This window comes from Paramormyrops kingsleyae, chromosome 11, assembly GCF_048594095.1.
Source record: "Paramormyrops kingsleyae isolate MSU_618 chromosome 11, PKINGS_0.4, whole genome shotgun sequence".
NCBI lineage: Eukaryota > Metazoa > Chordata > Actinopteri > Osteoglossiformes > Mormyridae > Paramormyrops > Paramormyrops kingsleyae.
This window is the reverse complement of record NC_132807.1, coordinates 26,733,649-26,755,175: the sequence shown is the minus strand read 5'-3', so window position 1 is coordinate 26,755,175 and position 21,527 is coordinate 26,733,649.

The window sequence follows — 21,527 nt, the reverse complement described above, 5'->3', positions numbered from 1 at the left end:
CAGCTTGGAGGAGAGAATATCTACTGATATTCTATTAATATCAACAAACCTTTGTGCTTTTATTAATCCAGCTGCTGTTTTCTGATCCGTTAAACCCCGACTCTACCCGGTACTCTGGCAGGACTGCATTTTGGGGCCGCAGCTGCGATCAGCGTGCTGGTTTTGCCGTTAATTGGCTGAACGTGCAAGCGGATGGTCGGGGCCACTGGCCTACAGATGTCAGAGTCACCCCTGCTGGTCAGATCGAGAGCCCGGGCCTCCGTGGCACTGAGAGAGAGCACCATGGAGAGACGTGAGGCATGCTGCAGCGTGGTGCTCCAGGGAGAGGAGGTCGGGGGGAGGGGGGAGGCCCAGGCGGAGCAGCAGCTAGGCTTCCTCCCCCCGCTGGTCGCGACGGGGGATTAATTATGTCAGCATAATAAGTACAAATGGTGATCTGAGAGTGGAATTAGCCCCCTGAACAGAGCCTGAGCAGAGCCGGAGGACCATGCTGGGTAGGGAGATGTGGGGCTGGAGAGGCCTGAAGGCTGACGGGGGTGTGAGTGCGGGTGGGTGGGGGGCCAGATCATTTGTCTGACACCGCCAGCGCCGGCGTCACACTGCGATGGCTGGCTTGTCATCGCTTGTATGATTTGCACGGGTGTCAGAGCGGCCATGCTGGAGGCCATGTGACTCGGGGAAACCCTTGGCATCAGAGGTGCCGCGTCCGGCTGCTATTGCCGGGCCTGAGACCCCTCTGCGCCGTACCGGGGACTTCCCCGCGGACTCCGCAGCCCCAAGCCGCCACCCGGCGGAGTGCCGGACGATCTCCCGCCGACCCCGAAACAAAGCTGGTGCCCAGGAAAGAGGGCAGAGTGGATCTCCCAGAAAAAAGTCAAGAGGTGGATTAATGGGTCGGGCCCAGCTTCTGTCAGCACAGCATCAGAGACGTTAAGACCCAGCTTCAGCTTTACATGCCCATGTTACCACAGTAAGCAGTGACTCTATCTAAAGGTGGATGGAGTGTCTGCAAAACAACTGGATGGAGGCAAATTTCTTCTTCAGCCATTTATTGAGCCCAATCAGGGGTCCTTGGAATTGCCCTAACCTTCCCTCCGGCAGGAAACTCGCTCTTTGTCTGGTCTCTCACTAAGCCATGAACTTGGGGTGATGGAGAATTAGGTCCCCCCCCCCCCCCCCACCCCCCCACCCCAGGACCTGCTGTGCTGCTCTGGTGCCGCCAAGCAGCTCTGTCCAACCAACAACCCCCCCCACCCACCCAACAATTCCCATGCTGGCTGCTCCCACAGGGGGGTGGAATGCAAACACAGAAGACCTGCGTGTTCTCCATCAGGAAGTGCACATCCTTCCAGAGATACAGGCTGTCCTGCCCCCCCCCCCCCTCCCCGGTCATGTCTGCAGCTGTGAGGGCTGAGCCTAACCCTATGAACCAATGTGCAGGGAAGTTTATGGTAAAACCAAAAATAGACAGCACTTATTTCTTCATAGCAGCTATGGGTGCTGCAATATTGTACTTTAATTTTTTTGGTAACATTTTCTATGAATGTGATGTCTGTAACAATGTATGAATACATTCACAACACATTCTATAATAAAACATTAAAAACATAGCTATAAATATTTAGAAAAAGGCACAACACATCATATTAATTTTTATTACGCATTATGAATGCTTTATGAAACTCTCAGCTATAATGCACTATAGATACCATTATAATGCAGTACAAAGCATCCTTAATGCTTATACTGACCATTATAATGCATTATGAAGGTATCTATAGTGCATTATAGATGACGGCTTTAAGTTACCATTTTTTTCACACAAATAATGATGGCAAAGGAAGCCTTTTGTTTAATTTTGTTTCATCCCAAACCTGGGCTTTCTGTGAGGCAAATAACTTTGTATTGAACTGATGCATCGGAGCCCATCAAGAATGTACCCACAATGCACTGTGGAATGGCTGGCATGTAAACTGCACTGCCATTTATTGTGAGAGCCAGCTGCAGCCATTTCATTTGTATAGCAGTCTATGAATGTTATAGCCCTTTGGCAGGGATAATGATTCCTTCAGTTTGGGCTTGGCTGCCACCAGGTCATCCTCTGATACTGTTTTCATAAACCTGTCCCCTGGCCAGCTTGGTGATGAGCGCCATGCTTATTACAAAGACATCCCATAAACCTCGGCGCTCATAAATACGTGTCGCAGTTGCCCCTGACGGCCGTGTCAATTTTCATTTTTCATCAGTCTTATTGTGTCGGGCCTTGTGCATTATTTATTTGCCGGCATCTCGTTAATTCTTCCCGATAACGAGGGGCGGGGCTCCCAACGTGTGGAGGACACTGGGAGTGTGCAGCATGGGCAGGCAGGCCATGTGACCAGGCTGGAGTCCATCGTTCATTCTGTGCGTTAATCGCCTTTGCGGCTTGCCCACTAATCAGACCCTCGCATACTGACACGTAAACTCAGGGGCCGCGGGGCCCAGCTGCAGCTCTTCGGACCATAGGGGGAGATCGGAGAACCCGGAGGAACCCCAAACCGCAAAACGAAATGTCACCTAGATCCCCCTAACCCTCTTACATTATATTACTGAATAACTTGACACTTTCAAGGGCCCCTGTAAATTGCCCCATACAGTACCCTTTTGGATGGTTTGGGTCGGCCAGCATGTTTGTGAACCAGAATCTGTAAACCCATAAGTATCCTGTGCCCCCCGCCCCCAGTTGCAACCCCACGGAAAACACTCCTCATCAACAAGGATATTAAAAAAGTTCAGGGGCTAAGTTTCTGCTGTGCCTTTGCCTATGTAATTGCGTTAGACTGTCTTAGACTAACATTAGCTTTTGTTAGCATCACTTTTGACACGGTATTATGTGTGAATCTACGGTCATTTACACATTAAACCCCCATGTTACATACTCACTCTCCTGCGGTGAGAACATTTTTTTGTCTCCATCCGCCCTCCCCCCCCCTCCTCTCCCCCCTGTGTTGGGCTCGGGGTGAAAGGTCACAGTGAAAGCGATCGAGACGCATTACTGCCGCTAGCTTGTGACACAAAGGATGGCCTCCGTTGGGGGGCAGGGGCTGCCTGAACAGCTCCCACGGTGTGATGACAGGGCCCTGAGTCACCTCATCGCTGCCCACAGGCAAGCAGAAGCACGGTCACTTGCAAAAATACCCACGATGCACTAGTGCCACGCAGGAAGCAGCTGCTCGCAACTTTCTATCACTGAGTGTGTGCTAAATAGCCACATCTAACTTTAAATGTCTTTAAATAGCACTCAATGGGAGACCCAAGAGCAACTTGAGGGGGAGGGGGGGTTGAACATAAACAGTCAACACTAGTGAGGGGCAGCAGTACAGTACAGATCAATAAAACCCCTCCCAGCTCAGAGATCAAAAGATACATGAGTTCTGTTTTTCTCCTTCATATCCACGTTTAATTAGGATATCAAGGGATGGATCCACAAAGGGTGGGGGGAAGGGGGTGTCGAGGGTGGATTTATCAAAGGATAAATGAGTGGGAATTTGGTGAGGGCTGGAACAGTGGGCTCTGAATCGTACATCAGTAGATCACCTCCACGGGGGCAGCCTTTATCTGGGGGGCGTGTTTGTTTTTTTTTTTTCCCCTTTCTACACCTTCTGCAGCCATGTGTCTTTCCAAACACCTGCCTGCTCGTCCTTGAATGTGTCGGTCCTTCGTAGGCCGAAAAGAGCCTGGCAAAATGTCAGGGAACGTCCCCGTCACTGAGATTAAGAGGTCATGTGTCACCACATCCTCGGTTTGCCAAATCGAAAGCAACGTCCAGACCACCAGCCCTTAAGAGATTATGTCTCCCTGCTCCGCCGCCGGAACTTAAACAGAAACATCAAAATTCCGCCCGCGTAGTGATCCTTTCACTCTGCTGAACAATGTTGGCACCGCGAGCCGCATATCGCCATCTTCTCCCGCTGATGTTCTTGACAAGTCAAGTATTCGCAAAACACACTGTGGATTGACAACCTACAATTACAGCTGCCATAACATACCTCACGTGAGAAAGGAAAGATGAGTGTTGAAAATGATGTCAGAAGGAGGTATGTGGGGGGGGGGACTTCATACATTTATAAACATCTGTTGTTGTTGGATGGGTTTCTCTTATACAGTAGGTTTCCAGGGAGGGACAAGGGTTACAAGTAATTGAGCAGAAATAAAATAGCTTATGAAATCGCATTTCTGCTAAACAATGAATCTGTCAGTTTCGCCGCTTTGAAGCTGATCTGCTTTTGAAAGAAAACAGGAGTCTGTGGAGGGGGAAAAAAAAGAACCACTCTGTAATGCAAATCTTAGCTTATTTTATGGACGTAAGTTTGAAATTTAAACCTAAATTTTCTGGGAGCTTTGCGCCTCTGTAAAAGGATACAGTTAAAGCCGATCAAATGGAGACGAGCCAAGTTACTTCTGTCCCGCACAAACAGGAGGTCACTCTTTGCCGTACGGTGTGCTTCCTTTGAAAAGGGGGCCCACGTCACCGCAGTAAATACCCAAGCAAACCTGAGTGACCCATGCAACCCGAATGGCTAGATTTTCCACAAAGTTAGCCAACCAGGAGGCCTGTTTCATCACAGGCTCATTAAGGAGACCTGGCAGGTGTCTTGGGTCTATTATCAGCTGTCAAAGTCTGATCGACACAGTATTTGCCTCTTAGTTAGGGGAATTTGTGATGACATTAAAAAAATATGTATATCTCAAACTGAGAACAGAAAAGGATTCTGGGAATGTAATGTTGTTCAGGAGGTGAACAAAATGCCTACTCTGATTACATTAGCAACACGATGCATGTGTTTCACCACAGGAAGTTTTATATTGGCTGCTTGTTTGAACTTTTCTGCCCAGGGTTGGGGGGAGATCTAGCGTAACATCTTGTTTTATTCAGGATGGTGTGTGTGTGTGTGTGTGTGTTTTTTTTTTTTTACTTGAGGGCCATTGTTGTCAGTGCATCATATAAAAGAAGATATACAGTGATTCAAATGCAAATGTTCTTTTTTTTTTGGGGGGGGGGGGGTGATTTAGAAAGGGAAGGAAGAGAGGGCCAGTTTGCTGAAAGGCACTGGGAGGCTGAGTGCAGGCCAGCCAACGGCACAGAAGACAGAAAGACGTTTGTGTAATCAGCCTTTATGTATCACCAGTTTTGAATAATAACATAAAAGACTTACCTCATCTGCCTGGTTCAGCCAAGGCATAAATAAAGATGAGAACAATAGAATTACTATTACTGCATCTAAAGGCTCCAGCTACATCACAGTATTCTTTGGAGTCTCTGGCAAGAAGATTAATGTTTTGTTAAATATCAGTGTGAGGGCACGGGGGGGGCGCAGGGGGGCTGCTGCATATTCTATACTTAGCCTCCTTGTTGGCATTTCTGTGGCTCCCAGCATCCCAGTCCCTTGTCGCGATTCCGTCGTGCCGCCAGTGGCATCCTGAAGCAAGAAATCTTCGCGTTTATGTCACGATCGCTGGTGACGTGTTGATTGGGTCTGGCCCCAGATTCTGTGGATCCCTGCTTGCGTGATAGAGTTTGGACTCTCGCGTTTCTTTCTGGAAGGTTCGCGTTAGGCAGAAGCTTGAGTTTGCTCCTTGGCTCTCTGCACAGTGTAAAACCTTCTCATGTATATTGCAGAGGCTCATCATTCAGTGGTAATTGTTGCCATTTGAAAGTCCTTCCTTAGTTCTTTTGTGTTTTTGTCTGATACCATCCTGAAAGGCGTAAAGCACAAGTTTACCTGATTATAGAGTTTTCTGTGTATACAAAACTGGGTGGTAGCATCACATTTCCTGGTGGAAATCTTGGATCAGGGCCCATAAAACAACAGCCAAACTCCATATAATAATGTAATAATTCCATATAAAAATTTAAATATCTGCAAATATTTTTACTTAATGACAAACATAAGCTAACTAAACAAAATAAAACAAAAAAAATGGTAAGACTTCACTTAAGACCATGTTTTTCGTAATTTATAAACACATGCATAATGCATTGCAATGCATTCATAAAGCATTATAAACATGGCTCTAAATATTTAGAAAAAGGCATAACACATTATAGCCATGTTTATGCATTATGACTACCTTATGCATTATGTATTATGCATTATGACTGCACTATAGATACCTTTATAATGCAGAACAAAGCATCCTTAATGCTTCTGCCAACCATTATAATGCATTATAAAGGTATCAATAGTGCATTATAGATGAGAGCTTGAAGAAAGATTCATAATGAATAATACACATGGCTGTAACGTGCCTTTTGATAAATATTTATAGCCGTGTTTATAATGCTTTATGAATGCATTATTATTTGTTATGACTGTGTTTATAAATAACTAGAAACATTGCCTTAAGTAAAGTGCTACCAAAAAATCAAAACAAAAAAAAACTTGAAACAATGAATCTGTGTGTGGCACATAAGGTATTCCAGGGACAGTGTTTGCACCAGACATATGCAGTTATTTGTCTCTGTAATCTGAAATACACATAAAATATGTATATATGGGTCAGACAGGTCATTTGCACAGTTCCAGGCTGGTTGGTCAGGCCCGTCAAACCAAAACAGTGAAAGTGACTGAAATGCCAGTCAGAACAAAAACATTATAAATCCATCGGCAGGTAGCCTGAAACCGTCTTCAGCCTGTAATCTTCAGCTGCCGCTAGCAGGGTATTTCCGGGAGGAGGGGGGCTGGGGGCAATTTGGGGCACGACCTTGCATTCTGAATGGTCCCCCGGGGGACTGTCGTGACGTGATGTTTGTGCGGGTGAAAAGAGGGGACTGGTGGAAGGGGTAAGAGCTGGTTTTGACCCCCGTCTCTCGGGTGGTGCCACACAGATCCTTCACTGAGCTCTTCATAGGGGCAGTAAAATTCCCTTTAAATGCTGCCCTGAGTGGCACAAACGCTGACTGACCACCAAGGTAAGCAGCCCCCAGACTGACATTCACTATTTACACATCTCATAGCTGATTAATTCATTGTAAGGTCACTGTCTTCACTTTATCCATGTATGGCGGCAAAAGCTGGACCAGTACAGCTGAGCTTAAGCTCCTCCATCGACGGTTCAACTGGATTCGATGAAACTGGTTCTGCTGCTCAGGCATGTGGTAAAACACAGTAAAAAGGTGACCATTCCCAGTGTACTGATGAATTAGCCTTTGTGCGTAAGTTTGTGCGTTTTGGTAGAAGAAGAATAGCCAATCACGGCACAGGGCTTTGTTCCCAGTTACCAGCAGGCTTCTGGGGGCAGAGATGGTGACCACACTCTCAGGCTGGGTTAATAAGTGCCGTGTCACATGTCACACACCGCATTTCTTCTTTCCTTTTTTTTAATTTGGCCTGAAGCTGCACAGTGACTTCACGTCTACCAGCAGAGGGCTTTTGTCATCTTGTGAGTTATTGATGCCCAGGACACAGACATACTCAGGAGGGCATGAGAAAATCTGGATGATGGTGAGAGTGAGAAAGCGAGGGAGTGAGAGAGATTAAAGGAAGTCTGCGAGATTCCTTTGTACCATTATCATCTAGCTCATTGACTGGTTACTCTCACCCATTGAACTGTGCGTGGGCTGTACTGGACGTAGAAAGCCCTCCGACCTCAGTGGTGACTCTGCCCCACTGGGGAAGGATGCAGAAGCATTATGCACTGTAGCCGCGAGCCTGTTGCCTGTTTACAGGAAGGTGTCATTTTGCCTATGCGTCAGTTGCTAAGGACCGGGGGCCCAGGGCATCTGGCCCGGCCTCGTGGTATCTAATGACTCAGGAGCGTGACTCATCGGATGTAGCAGGAGCTCCTGCCGCGAAGAGCGGCTGCAAGGACGACGGCAGACAGACAGATATGTATTTATGTATTTCAGCTCTCCGCTGAATATGCTGTGAATCAAAAGATTGTGTGGCCGGTAATTGTCATGTTTGAGCTTATTCTGGGGGAGGGGTGGGCGGCGGAAAATTCCAAACCTTTAAGGTCATTCACTAAGACCAACAGACCTTTGTTTGTTCAAAACTTGAAAGGTAACAGTTTACGATTACGTAATGTTTATGGATTTTTTTTAACGTATTGAGAAAGAACAGAAATAACTCTTACATGCAAGTTGACCATTAATGTGTTTTGCACAAGCACATATATTGTTTATTTTATTATTTTCATTTTCTTGGAAATACCAGTATTATTACAACCAGCCATAGTAAATGTGGGTAAATTTGTGTCCCGTGATAACAAGCATGGCTGAGCAAGTAATCCCATTGGTTGGCCGCTGCGTTTTTACGTACGCTGAGCCTGTGTAAACACAGCCCCCTTATTTGGTGAGCGTAACAACACAGAGGAATATCAACCTCGCGTCAGCATCCTTTCCTTCCTACTCTCTCTGGCAGTAAAGAAAGTACCGGATATTCCCAGTAAGATCAGCTCTGTAAAAAGCCCGTCTCAGAATTGTATTGAGTATTACGAGGATATGTTCATAATTCCCACAGCCCAGCACAGAAGCCTGGAGTCAAATTACAAGCTTTAAGTCAATTATGGTTCCTTATTTGTTATGGCACCTTGATTCTTTCTTGGCAGTGACAGTAGTCTACAAAAACTAATTAGTGCTTTTCAGTCCACGCCTATTAGCAGCAACCTGATCCGTGCAAAAAAATAATGACATTCCTCTTACAAATCATTGGTTATGTCACTCTCCCTTCAATGGAAATATGATTTCCCACTACAAATTGTCTGACCTGTTTTATGTTCCTCGACACATAATTAAACCTGTGGCGTGTAAGAGGGAAGTAATTTCCTTCAAAGGCTTTGGAAACAGCAGTGCAATGCCTTTGCTTGTATAAGTAACAGCTACTGGCAAACCAGGTCTGTGTTATGGATTAACGGCAACAACAGCAGCAGCCGCAGCAGCTGTGAATAACGTGAATTTGATACGCTGGGTATGATTTTTTTTTTTTTTTAAAGAAGACTTTTGATAAGCCTGCCGGTGGATTGACGCTGACTTGACGGGTGAGTGTTTAGAAAGTGCTATCGCGTGAAGGCGAGAGGAGAGAGCAATGGAACGGCCGGTGTTTTCGATGTGGCGTTGGCCCGTGTAGACTGGCTTGTTTGGCGTTAACTGGCATTCGACGACGTGTGGGATGGTTTTAGATCTCCTTGTGGTGGACTGTTTAGGAATCTGAACCATTCTCTGGGTGCTTGGAGGTCTTAGCGATGGTACTATTGTAGCGTTCTTAAAAGAATTCTTATCCTTCAGTTCATAAAATCATAAAAATTACAATATCTACCTCCACAAGTAACTGCACGTCAAGGGATGACAGATAGAAGGATTATGTATAAGTTTACTGTAGGCCCTGAATTTTTGAGAGGGGTTCTATAACTTGCCTGTTTGGCTGATTTGGAGATAGCCAATCAGAACTGTGTGATTGTGAACATTTTGTTCACACTGGTGGTTCCTCCTGTTACGATCTGGCTCAAAACCATAACAAAAAGGAAAAAAAAAAAAAAGAAAATCCAAAAGAAGACACGGGACCCAAGCTTACTAAATAATTAAAGAATTTAATAAGAATAAAAGAAAAAAGAATGCTACACAACATATATAACACATGGTTGTCAGTAGTGTCAGTAGTGCAGGCATGCAATGTTCATGTGGTGTAAACTAAATACAGAAAACGAAAATCAAATACAAAACAAAAAGCAAAACAAATACAGGCACCTAAGCACGAGCCCCATTTTCCCCAAAATCTGGCCATTTTAAAAGGGAACAAATCAACTACAGCCTTAACACGCATCAGGTGTAACTGGCTCAGAGTCATGACAATGAAAATTGCCAACACTTGATGACCAATCCACAACCCACACTCAAGGTCGTCACACTCCACTAATGACTCATTTGGGCTCAGTCTGCTAAGGTACCCAGAACCAGTGGTCTGCAGCAGCAGCTGATTTTCGGTGTCTGCTGGACTACATTGAAATGCAGCCGCGTTAGGTCCTTAGATGTAGCCTGAGGGACAGAAGACCCAGGATAAGATACTATTTGCAATGACATGATTACCTGTGCGTAGGGAGAGCTGATGCATTGGGTGACGCATCCAGCCAGCAATGAATCGCAGTGTTTAAGAAATGGCTGAGGTCAAGTGTGGAAATGTGATCAGTTAATCCAGTTTGGCCAGAGAGTACACATGACCCAGCATGCTCACATACATGTGGTCACACATGCACATGCATGGACTCTGATTCAGCCCCTCCTACTCCTTCTCTAACGCCCAATCAGAAGGTGACTTTGGTTAAGAGTGCCATAATTGGCAGAAATGATAAGCCAATTAAAAGCACATTCTAAAGGCTCGTTCCTTGAATTATTCTGCTTCTATTATTAATTATACTGATCAGATAACAAGGGGGCCCTTGACTGCACCCTCCTCCCCATATATCAGCGTTCACGAGGAGCTTGTGTGTGCCATGTGCTCTGTCCCCCCAGGCTAAACTCGCTGCTCTGGAAGCAGGCAAAGAGAGTAAATTGATCTCTCTATTTTTCCAGCCGATTCAATAAGAGATGCTTGTGTGTTCCTCGTTCTTTGCAAAGAAGCTTTTCCAAGACAGTAAGGGGCTCAGGCAGGTAAATCAGGCCAGCCGTGTGATCCTTCCTATGGACTGTACCCTGATTCCCAGGCCAGAACGCAACCCCGAGGCAGTCTTGTGTAAAATGCAGTAATTGCAGGATATTAGGCTTGGAATGATTAGAGGAAGACATGAAATTCCCCCGTAGTGATGCAAATAGTCCAAGGTGAGCCTAATGAAGGATGCATTCTTTTATACCATTAAATAAGTGTTGATGCCAGAGTTGTGCCCCTCAGCCATTTTAGCATAAGGAACTGTGGCAGAGTGTGCTTTCTTAAAGGGAATGTTCAGTAGATTAAATTGTGTTAAAGGGAATGTCTGGTAGAGTAGCTACTGTGAGCTGTGTTAAAGGGAATGTTCAGTAGACAAAGTTGTTTTAAAGGGAATGTTGAGTAGAGTAAGCTCTGCTAGAGGGAATGCCTGGTAGCGTTAGCTTGTGCTACAATGATATCTCTTAAAGGGAATGTTGAGTAGAGTTAGCTTGTGCTACAAATTTGTAATATAATTGAATGGGGACTTTCATTTCCCATAATCAACAATCATAATTTGAGGATAATGAATTCCTCATAATTAATGATCATTACCACTAATATCTGCTATAAAATTATGATGTATAAGTGGAAAAATCTGAATTGCCGTATTACCTCGCCAGAGAAGTCCAGGACATTTGCTTTATCACCAGTACACTGTCCATGGTCTGGTACTATAACAGTTTTTGCCTCTGTAATTTTACAGTCCTCCCTGATAGCTGATAGATTACAGCAATGAAATCCTTATCATTCTGTAGTGACCCTTGAAGCCGCACACATTAAGAAAATAATGGCCCAGGATCAGGAGTACAGGACAGTAGGAGATTATTTTATTTTTAAATGAATTCGTATTTCTGAGGTTTGGTAGACATTTCTCTCCAAGATAGCTTATTTGTTTATTAGTTGGTCATAGTCATAGAGCTGATTCAGGTGAAGATCTTCACTGAAGGACACCATATCAGATCATAGCCTCCCCTCGTCTAGTTAAACAAGGTTTAGTGACACTCACAAATGTGAGCAAATTTGTGTTCAACAGGAAGGCAAAACTAAAAGACAGCATATGTTAATTAGTATCAGACATGTCAGAGCAATAATTGCCATGCATGTCATATTATTACTGTAATTTACACAGGTCAAGCGTCCATATCAGGCTCTTTCATGCCATTGGTTGGCAAACTTTTCACATCATTGGTTTCGATCACAACCTGTTGGTTACTTTGTTGGTCCTGACTGGGTTAAACAAGGCTGTGATTGACAGTGGACAGTAAATCCCATCCACCAGGGAGTTCCAAAGCCTCATTGCTCCCACCACCAGGGTTTACTGCTGACCTCGGTTCATGAGTTCTCCAACATGGTTAGAAAAACAAAGGCATTCCCAGGAGCTGGGGAAACCATTGTTTGTCTCTGGAATTACACACTTGAGTGCCAGCTCGCTAAACCATACTGCCTGTGATTGGGGCCTGTGGCTATGTGGGTGGAGCCAGTGTGCTAGGGGCCGGGCTAATGACTTCGGATTACCTGCGTGTGACAAAAGACACTGCAAGTGTCAAAACCAAATAGAGATGGGTGGGGGCACGACTCTAAATATTGAATTTGGACAGATGGCCAGTGCACTAAGGCTTGTGTAACTTTGTCATCTGTCTCCCACAAACTGCTTTTTATTTATGTTCATTTTTTTTTTTGCTCAGAGAGGAAAATCAAACACCGTGAATGGATCAGTGTCTGCCAAGGTGCAAAGAGATCCATTACAGTGCGTCTGACAGGGAAAGGCGGGACAAATTCTCCGAATGTGTCAGGGCGCCTTCAAAGTCATTATAAAGTGGGATAAACCATTCAGAAAAAATCCAGGAATAGAGGGGAGGCTAAAAAGGAAAACATGATACCTGGTCAAATGTGGGAAATACTTTCTGTGGGTTAAGCAGCAGTCTTTTCCTCTTTGATATTTTGGAAACGGCACCATGAGCTGTTCTCATGGTGTGGTCCTGTTGTATCACATTCAGAAGCTTGCTTGTGCAGCTGCTTAACATAAATTCTCTGTGTACATCTTTGTCCACATGGTTTATTTTTATGAACAATACAAGGGCCTGAATTCCTGTGGCTTTGTTTTTTCTTTTTTTCTCCCTCTCTCTCTCTCTCTCTCCTTGTCTGTCTACCTCAAAGACACTTGCCTGGAAGACTCTCTGGAGGAGGAAGAAAGAGAAAAAAGAGAGTGAGAGAATGAAGGGGGGGGGGGTTGAAGTTTGCACAGATGTTCCTGTGACACCCCTCCTTACACAAGCAGAGTAAAAAAGACAGATTATATATATATGGATATAGACAGACAGAACTGGCAGGGTATTACATAAAAAGGTTGCATGTGTATAAACATCTTTTGAATATATTAGTATATTTATTGCAAATTAAGCTCTTGTTGTAGATTAGTGGGGAAGGATTACAGATCCTTATCCAGGTGACGGAAGAAACAGAATATAAAGGTCATTTGGGGGTGTTGTCCTCCATTTCTTCCGGAAGGTTCTTGTGAACAACAGCGGTGAGATAGAGTGCTGTAACATAATTACAGAGCTTTCCGTCCCGTAGCCCTATTCCGCCCCCCAACACCAGATATTTACCAAAGCCCCCCCAACACCACTACCATCCCCACCTTGATAGTTCAAAGACCCGAGACAGAGAGTAAATGATGTTGCTGCCATTTGAGCAGAAGTACATCCTGACGGTGCCCTTTAATACTGGCCGTCAAGCCTGATCACTGCCACCCCTCCTCTTTTTATTTTGACAACTGTAGTGAGGGGGGCACGGGGAAGGGGAATTTAGTGTACCAGTGAAGGATTACTACAGAGTCCACTATATAACAGGGTCTTTTTACACATCTCTGTCTTGATCCAGTTGAGTATTACAGGCAAAATGTGAATAGATGCACAAAGAAATTCCACTAACTCTTTCTATGAAGTTGCCATATATAATGCATTATAGACACCTCTATAATGCATTACAAAGCATCTATAATGCATCATAATGCTCAGTATAAGGATTAATAAAGCATTGCAGCATCTTCTATTGACAGTCGTAAGGCATTATAATGTTGATTATAATGAAGCTTATATATAATGCACTGTAGGTACCTTCCTAATGCATTATAATGGTCAGCATTACATTTAAGGATGCTTCGTATTGCATTACGAAGGTATCATAAGAACATAAGAACATAAGAACTATACAAACGAGAGGAGGCCATTCGGCCCATCGAGCTCGCTTGGGGAGAACTTAACTAATAGCTCAGAGTTGTTAAAATCTTATCTAGCTCTGATTTAAAGGAACCCAAGGATTCAGCTTGCACTACGTTATCAGGAAGACTATTCCATACTCTGACTACACGCTGTGTAAAGAAGTGCTTCCTTAAATCCAGTTTGAAATGTTCTCCCGCTAATTTCCACCTATGGCCACGAGTTCTTGTATTTGAACTAATGCTGAAGTAACTATTCGGTTGAACAGCATCCAAACCTGTTAGAATCTTATAGACCTGGATCATGTCCCCCCTCAGTCTCCTTTGCTTGAGGCTGAACAGATTTAGCTCAAATAACCTTTCCTCGTATGACATTCCTCTAAGACCAGGAATCATTCTTGTGGCCCTACGCTGCACCTTTTCTAAGGCCGCTATGTCCTTTTTAAGATATGGTGACCAAACCTAGTACTATCGATAGTACATTATAGATGACAGCTTCAATGGAGCTTATGAAGTATTATAATCAACACTATAATGCCTTATGATTGTCAGTAGAAGATGCTGTAATGCATGTTTTATTAATTCTTATACCGACAATTATAATGCATTATGAAGTTGTCTATAATGCATTATAGATGACAGCTTGAGGTAAAATGTATTCTTACCAAGGGAAAGAAAATAATAGATCCTCCTATCACCTAAAATCTATCAGCCTCATCATTTTTCTGAAAATGCAGGACAGTATCCAGAGGTACTGCAGTGTTTTTAGATGAAACGGAATGAGAGCCTGTTACGATATTCCTGGGAAGTGTCAGGATCCTGCACGTTTGCCTCTGTTTGTTTATCCCCCTCTGCTTTTCTCTGGCCGTGGGTCATGCCCGAAAGACTGAGGCACACCTGCAGGTGACCCAGCGTGCCCTTTTTGTTTGTACAAGATTTGTGTGTTTACCGAAACGAAATCCAGCCAAGGGGCCTTCTGGGACCTCTGGATCCACCGAGGAGCCCTCCTAGGTCTGCATGCCCTGACGCGTCACACAGTCCAGTCACATAAGCTGAAAGGCTCCCCCCGTTAGGCCGTCCGCTCGCGTCTTCACCCGCGGCTGCTTTAGTGGCTTTCATTTTAGCATAGGCACATGCTAACAGGTACGTCATCCTCAGACTGACTCTCTGAGTCTCTGAATACATTTTGTCTGCTAATTTTCAGGCATCCTTTCTATGCACAATCCTTTTTTTACATCTGTGGGCCGCAGTCTTCAGGGTAATCACTCCAAAACTCACTCAGTCCGCAGTATATGCTTTTAAGAACATTTCTATGGACTTTTGTGAGTTTTGGAAATTTGATTTCATTGGATTTCATGTAAACTGAGCGAGATTTGGTTCCCAGTGCGGTAACACATGATGAGGATGCCTGATTTTAGAACATTGACGGTCTCATCTCAAAAACAACATGTGTAGCAGCCAACTAGGAACAATAACTGCCAATAATGAAATAACATGCCTGTACAAAATTAATTTCTCCATTATTAATGTAATAAACGTTGATAATGTAATAACTGGCCAATAAAATATTAACTTATTACATTATCGGGAAAAAGCTATTACGTAATTGGTTCAAGAAATATATTACATTATTGGCCAGTTATTACATTATCGACTTTTATTACATTAAGACTGGAAAGAATATTTCATTATTGGCAGTTATTACATTATTGGCTTCTACAACATGGACTGAGTGAGTTTTAGAAATTTGCTCTTCAATTACTGCATGTAAAGAAATCTTTCCGGACACATCCTGGTGTGTCAGGGGTTTGAAAGTGCGGGAAGCGGGTTGGCTCTCATTTGTTTCTCGTTTTCCAATGCATGGTTCTTTTCTTTTCTTTTAATGCATTCCCTCCGGTGTGGTCCTTGACTCTCTACCTGAGGGCCAGGGAAGTCAGGCCTCTGTGGCAGAAACCATGCCCCCAGGGGCAGAGTGACAGCACATGTTTATTTTCAACCCCACCCTCAGCTCCCACCCACCCCCTCCCCCATCAGGTGTGAGCTGCTCTACTGTGACGGAAGTGCCCGGGTGACAGGCGCACAAAGAGTGGCTGCCTCGCGGTAAATGGTGCGTGCTGACCCCCCCTCCCCCCCCCCCCCCCACCGGTGCCGTTGGGAAAGGGCAGAGCTGGAGCGGCCGCTGCTTCTGTGCGGGCGGGGCCAGGTTCACCTGTGTGGGCTCACCGCGTCTGGGGCACACGGATCGTAGGGGGACAACCTGTAGCCAGAGGTACATTTACACCCCAGGACAGGGGACAGCCTGTAGCCAGAGGTACATTTACATCCCAGGACCGGGGACAGCCTGTAGCCAGAGGTACATTTATACCCCAGGACCGGGGACAGCCTGTAGCCGGAGGTACATTTATACCCCAGGACAGGGGACAGCCTGTAGCCAGAGGTACATTTATACCCCAGGACCGGGGACAGCCTGTAGCCAGAGGTACATTTACACCCCAGGACCGGGGACAGCCTGTAGCCAGAGGTACATTTACACCCCAGGACCGGGGACAGCCTGTAGCCGGAGGTACATTTATACCCCAGGACCGGGGACAGCCTGTAGTCAGAGGTACATTTATACCCCAGGACAGGGGACAGCCTGTAGCCAGAGGTACATTTACACCCCAGGACCAGGGACAGCCTGTAGCCAGAGGTACATTTACACCCCAGGACCGGGGACAGCCTGTAGCCAGAGGTATATTTACACCCCAGGATCGGGGACAGCCTGTAGCCAGGGGTACATTTACACCCCAGGACAGGGGACAGCACGTGAAAAACAACAAGAAGAGGACAAATGGATCTACCAAACAAAGGCGATGCCACTTGAAACTTTAGCATTTACAGCATTTACAGTTTCTCAGGTATGTACAAAACTGTTGTGTATCGCAGAGCTGCTCAGTATACTCAGTCTCAGCTCAGTATCTCCGGTCTGGGATGGGCTCCAGGCCCTCAAGCGTCCCTAATCAGGATAGGCTGCTAGAACATCAATGGATGGATGGATGGATGGATGGATGGAGCACAAGTTTGCTGATCTCAGATCAGTGCATCATTACTGTTCTTAGTGCAATAAAGGATTTCTAGGCCCAGATCAATAGAGAGCTGCTGTTCCCAAACCAGCAGAGACAAAATTTCCCTTTCTGAGCCAGGACCCTCCATGACAACCGGCCAGTTCTGATGCCACTAGTGTGAGGTGAGAAATGACCTTGTGAAGGTGGACCAATGGCACCAATAGAAGCCAGATTGCCATGCCATCCTGCCTCCTAGCATACAGCCCAACCCCCCAACCCCCCCCCCCCCACCCCCATCGTTCACCCCAAAGCGGTCCAAAAAATTTCATTACAACATCTTTAAACGGCCCTGTTTTAAGGCTTCTAATTATTCGCCTGCTCAGATGTGGTTTGCTGGGGAGGGCAGTAAATCAGCAGAAGTGGGGAGCCCCAGGCCTGAAGCTGTGAGAAAAATGGAAACAAATGACTCCCCTCCCCTCCCTTCATCCCTTTCCTGCTCCCTCCACTCACCAGCCTGCTCAGCCACCCCTGTCGGGGGACTGGGGCAGCATAGGCACTGACTGAATTGCAGGTAGGTCAGTATCTCACGGTGAGGGGCGTCGGCCTACCATGTTTGCAATGATGCGTATGCTGATCCAGTCAGTCGCCTAGGAAACGAGGCGTGATGTGGACGTGATTTAGAAAATGGTTAAAATATTACTAAATGTGCTTCATAACCGGGTTTATTAACTACCTTATTGTCAAAATTCTAAAATTTTGCAAAACAAGCATTCAGTGTTCGTATTAACTAAGGGCTCATATATTTAACAAAATGTCTTTTCAGTAAGACATTTATTTTTATTTTGTTTATTTCATTTCACGATTGCTTTACACAAGCTTTACATTCATAATGCCTCAATAATGTATTTATAGAATATTATGTGCACCTTCACCTTAACAACTTTAATATACATTAATGAAAAACATTACAAGATTATATGATTATAATATTTGTTATTATCATATAATATTTGTTATTAATGTATATTAAAGCTGTTAAAGTATGTTTGAATGATACGGTATACTTGCATGCTGCTTATGAATGTTCTATGAATGTATAATGAATGAATTATGAAGGTGCATTGAATCTTTCAACAAGAGCAATTAGGCTATTCATTAATTATATAACTGATAGAACTGATCAAACAGTTTGATAAAGTTAATTTTTTGTGGTTTCATAAAGAGTTCAGCACAGGGATCATATTGTATTGAAATAACTACCTGTAACCGCACAGTGAGTATGCAGCACTGTTAGAATTCACTAACTAATGCTGTAATTGTCTGAATTGAATTTATGCTTTAATTCTAGCTGAAAATGTGCAAATGTGGTGTTTAGGCTTTAAGTCAAACAAGAAAATAAGTTTCAAACTGTCGATCTCTTTTAAAATAAGACACGTTAGTGATGTGGTCTTTGATGGGTCAGGAGTGTGGGAGACAATGACAGACGGCAGGCCTTGCGACGGGAGGTGTGGGCATGGTACCGGCTACATAACTCCACACGTCTCACCTCTGAATTAATGTCTTGTTTTTGGCACCGAGTGGCTGCGTGAGGGTGATTTCTCACCCTGGGAAAGGGCCCATGTGACCAAAGGACAGCAAGAAGGGGATCTGGCCTGGAATTGGCCTGGGACAGAGGAGACGTCTGCCCGCACATGTTCCACAAAGGTTGCCATGTGCGCAATTGAGTGCGCTAATGGGTCCAACAAGTAATTGCCCAGCATAGCCCCGAGATAGCAATCAAAGGGCTGAGAAATGTTGAATTCCTGCCCTTTTGTTTTCATCTTGTGCTCCGCTTTTAGGGCACCATACCAAGGCATCTTGGCATCTGTTATTTTAGCCAGGGAGGGGAAACGATCTGGTCATGATGAGCTATCTGCTCTTTGAAACCCATCGCCATTTTCTTTTTCATCTGCAAAGCACTTTCGTTCCTCTGTTTCTCTTATTATCTGGCAATTTCCAGGTTTGCTTCGTGGCCATCGCTGTAATTAAATTAAAAACCGGCACGGAAAATATCATAGCTTTCTTGATGTGGTGGGAGTGTGTGTTGTATTGGAAGGCAGGCCCCATTAGACAGGAACATAGACACATTAGTTATCCGCTGATGGAAAAATGTGCCACAGATTGAGTTCAGATCTGTACTACCAGGGAACAGACTAAAGAAGCCTCTGTTTGGCAATGGCTGTCCTTGTTGTTGGACTTAAACAATATAGTATCGCTACACAATAAACAGAATTTTTGTGCAATGTGGCCCAAAACTGGGAATAACCATAACATTCAAATATCTTAAGTAATGGTGATATCATTTGGCTTACTGACCTATTTTAATTTTTTTGGACGCTGGTTCTCAGTCTGACAGCAGGAGGATTTTTTTTGGATCCCTTTCTTTGTTCCTTGTGTTGTTCTATAAAGTAAATCAGGCAAAAAAAAATGTTCTCTAGAACTAAACACTTGCTGGTTTGAGCTATTGTGTGCCAGCCAAAGTAATTTTTCGAGGTTTAATTCTGTTGGCCTCTATTCTGCCCTTCCCTTTCATAAAAGTTTTTTTCACCTGCAGCAACTTTTGGCTTCATGCATGACTCATACAGTTTTGTTTTTGCATCTTGCATCATGTTTTAAAATCTTTAAAATGCCAAAGTACTTGAAGATACTGCCAATGCTGTCAGTTAATGTGTGGCCCAATCCCCCTTGTTCACACTTAGGGGTGGAAATGTATTGTTTCTTGATGCTTTGCTATTTGTTTAACTTGATGTAAAGCCATACCTTGTATGCTATTTGGTCATTAGGCATCGCAACATTGCTGGGACTTTTTGTGGTAACACTTCGGTAACATGTTTTTAGTAATTTATAAACACATTCATAACAAATAATAATGCATTCATAATGCATAACACACATGGCTGTAATGTGCCTTTTGATAAATATTTATAGCCATGTTTATAATGCGTTATGAATGCATTTTTATTTGTTATGAATATGTTTATAAATAACTAAAACATGGCCTTAAGTTAGGTGTTACCAAGTTTTTCAAGTAAAGAAATAGTGATAAGACACTAAGATGTTCCATGTAGGTGCCGCACACTTCCGCCCCCTATCTGTCATCTCGGTACTGCTGGGGGGCAGGAAGTCCATGTCACTTGGCAGGGGTGAGTAACAGAGGAGAAGACACCTGCAGCTTTCCAGATGTTCTGTCATTTCTCCCCCCCCCCATGCCACACCCATCCCACACACACACACACACACACACACGCACACTGGTACCCCCCAACCCAGTCCGCTTCTTCTCCCCCCAACCCACTTGGAGGAGCTACACAGCAACCCAGACAAACAGGGTCAGACCAGGATTCAAATGGTTTACAATCACATTGCTCTACGTATATAAATCCTTGATTTTACACTGTTCTGTGTTTTTTCACTTTCATAATTGTGAAAACTCTCACCTGCCAATGCAGTTGTGTGGTTCACCATGGTCCTGGGGGAACGCCATTTTCTGCCATTGTATATCTGAATATGGATGGTATTCCTACTTGACTTGACTTGACTTGAAATGGCAATGACCGTGTGAGGGAAGGAATTTGACTTTTGACCACGGAGAATTAAAATGTCAAGAAAGTCACTGCTGTGCTACCTTTCTTCAAGCTACTTTGCTTGAATTTCTTTGGTAAATATTCACCAGACTCTGGCTGACATCACTAGATGATGGATAGAAGGTAGAGTATAATGCAGAGCAATAAGGTGAAATTATCACCATGCCCCCCATCGATCCCCTTCGTGTGATAGACTTCCTTTACAATCCTCCCGGTCACCGGAACCCGTTAGCCCAGTGCCTGTGTGCAGCCTCCAGAACCACCAATCGGCCCTCTTCATGGCACTGGTTTCACAGTTAATGGGGGGGGGGGGGAGTCAGGTCCAGTGTCAGAGATGCAGAGGATCAGAAGAGGAGGAAGGAAGGACCAGCGGGCACAGAGATAAGGTGTTACTGAGAAGGAGGCCAGGAGGGGGGGCACAAGCCCTCCCAGGGGGGGAGAGGGGCCGCCAGTGGGCCAGCCATTTGAAGTGTGCCACCACAAGCCAAACATCTGAGGATGCCGAAATTGCAAACATGTCACCGGGTTGTGCTCACGCACTCCGTAACAGATGTTTGGCGCCTTGGGACCAGATAACGGCCCCGCAGTCAGGTTGGGTCGGCCCGGCGCATGAATAATGCAGAATTCACAAAGGCTGGCACAGCGACCCATGACGGCGAGGGAAGGCATCTCCTGGCCGCCTTGCTCCCCCCTCGGCAGCGAGTCACATGCTCCCCCCTCGGCAGCGAGTCACAGAATGCTCGACCATGCTTCCTTTTAAGCACATAATTACTCCGCGACAACGCAAGACCATACATTTTCCCCCATATAATGGCACTACGGCCATTTGGGTTGAATTTATGGACATGTGAGGTCAAAGTTTTAATAATATTTGGATAATATCGTGGCTCTGGGTGTCGCCGCCGCGTGATGGATAGAAGGAGAGTGGGGCCTATTGTGATTCTGAGCATGACAAGATATTGGCATTAGGCAAGTTTATACTTCA